The following is a 2,500-nucleotide window of genomic DNA, read 5'->3' as shown; positions in this document are numbered from 1 at the left end:
ATTTTCGAGACAACCTCTCATCTCACCTTCATGAAGCCTTTTTGTCTCGTATTTATTTCAACAAAAAATGTGAGTCTTTTAGTTAATATTTTCGTGAACAACTTCATGAATGCCGTACCGATGGTAATTGGACGCCAATTACTTATCTTTTTGAGTTCGCTAATCGGTACATTCTTGGGTATTAGTATTGACCGGTTCTTCTTAATACTGTCTGGTACTCTTCTCATCAATAGCCAAGACGATAAGATTCTGGGTAGTAGTCTTGGTTGCCTGCTATGCACTTTATTTAAGTCATTCAGACCAATCTTATCAGGCCCCACTGCTTTCTTTAAATCTGATTCATCAAAGGCTTTAGTTACTTCGAGCAGTGTCATTTCTTTACATAGACTTCCAATTTCCCATTCATCTGGTATCTGGTCAATTGGGATGAATTTGGGATTTTTCTTGTTTTCTTTTTCAATTATGCCTTTATAGTATTGGAAGATTTCATCAGCACTGATTTGACAGGTGCCATCTTCTGCCCCATCAGTGATTATCCTGGCAATTTTCTTTTTGTCTTTTTGGAACATTGTCTGGTATTCTTTGTAACTGCCCTGACTGTTCCGATCATCAGGATGTAGCGTAGGATGTGTTTACCATGAGGCAATGGTTCCACACAATGCTGTACTCTGAGGCTCATGAACGTTCACATCTTGAGGATCTTAAGAGAGTCATAGTTACTCCCGCCGTTTACCCGCGCTTCATTGAATCTCTTCACTTTGACATTCAGAGCACTGGGCAGAAATCACATCGCGTCAACACCCGCCTCGGGCCTTCGCGATGCTTTGTTTTAATTAAACAGTCGGATTCCCCTGGTCCACACCAGTTCTAAGTCAGCTGGTAGGCGCCGGCCGATGCAGAACGCCGGCCCGTGCACCCGGGGAGGGGGCACAGGGAGAGGCGACCACCGCAACTGGGGCGATCCACAGGAAGGGCCTGGCTCACGTCCAGAGTCGCCGCCGCCCCGGAGGGAGGCACCTCGTCCAGCTGCGGCGTGCGCCCAGCCCCGCTTCGAGCCCCAGCACGACCGACCCAGCCCTTAGAGCCAATCCTTATCCCGAAGTTACGGATCTGACTTGCTGACTTTCCTTACCTACATTGTTCCAACATGCCAGAGGCTGTTCACCTTGGAGACCTGCTGCGGATATGGGTACGGCCCGGTCGCGAGATTTACACCATCTCCTCCAGATTTTCAAGGACCAGCGAGAGCTCACTGGACGCCGCCGGAACCGTGACGCATTCCAAAGCTCGGGCCCCTCTCTCGGGGCGAACCCATTCCAGGGCGCCCTGCCCTTCACAAAGAAAAGAGAACTCTCCCCGGGGCTCCCGCCGGCTTCTCCAGGATCGTTTGCGTTACCGCACTGGACGCCGTGAGGGCGCCCGTCTCCGCCACTCCGGGGATCTGAACCCGACTCCCTTTCGATCGGCTGAGTGCAACGGAGGCCATCGCCCGTCTCTTCCGAACTGCGCTCGCCCATCTCTTAGGACCGACTGACCCATGTCCAACTGCTGTTCACATAAAACCCTTCTCCACTTCGGCCTTCAAAGTTTTCATTTGAATATTTGGTACTACCACCAAGATCTGCCCCTGCAGTGGCTCCACCCAGGCCCTCGCCTGGGCTTCTGTGCGCACTGCAGCGGCCCTCCTACTCGTCGCGGCATAGCTCCAGCGCCATCCATTTTCAGGGCTGGTTGATTCGGCAGGTGAGTTGTTACACACTCCCTAGCGGATTCCGACTTCCATGGCCACCGTCCTGCTGTCTAAATCAACCAACACCTTTTCTGGGGTCTGATGAGCGTCGGCATCGGGCGCCTTAACCCAGCGTTCGGTTCATCCCGCAGCACCAGTTCTGCTTACCAAAAGTGTCCCACTAGGCACTCGCATTCCATGCATGGCTCCACACCAGCGAGCCGAGTTTCTTACCCATTTAAAGTTTTAGAATAGGTTGAGATCGTTTCGGCCCCAAGACCTCTAATCATTCGCTTTACCAGATAAAACTGGGGGCTCCGAGCGCCAGCTATCCTGAGGGAAACTTCGGAGGTTACCAGCTACTAGATGGTTCGATTAGTCTTTCGCCCCTATACCCAGGTCGGATAACCGATTAGCACATCAGGACCGCTACAGACCTCCACCAGAGTTTCCTCTGGCTTCGCGCTGCCCGGGCATAGTTCACCATCTTTCGGGTCCTATCACGCACGCTCATGCTCCACCTCCCCGATGGATTGGGCGAGACGGGCAGGGGGTGCGCCCACTGCTGGAAGCGCGGCAGGATCCCACCTCAGCCAGTGCGCGCCGGCCCTAACCTTCATTGCGCCACAGGGCTCAGCCTTCCGACTCGCGCACGTGTTAGACACCTTGGTCCATGTTTCAAGATGGGTTGGGTGGGTAACCGTCATCGCCACAGACCCCTGGTGCCCGGCGTGGGCCTCCCCGCCCGGCAGCGTGACGCGGTCAGGGCGC

At 53.6% G+C, this 2,500-nt stretch overlaps 1 pseudogene; it reads right to left on the bottom strand.

Moving 5' to 3' along the window:
* The window catches only part of LOC146861976 (28S ribosomal RNA), a 6,835-nt pseudogene that overhangs the window by 3,540 nt on the left and 795 nt on the right, over nt 1-2,500 (bottom strand).

This window comes from Triturus cristatus, chromosome 2_2, assembly GCF_964204655.1.
Source record: "Triturus cristatus chromosome 2_2, aTriCri1.1, whole genome shotgun sequence".
Classification (NCBI taxonomy): domain Eukaryota; kingdom Metazoa; phylum Chordata; class Amphibia; order Caudata; family Salamandridae; genus Triturus; species Triturus cristatus.
The sequence above is the reverse complement of the archived record's forward strand: the minus strand, read 5'-3'. Positions and strand labels throughout refer to the sequence as shown.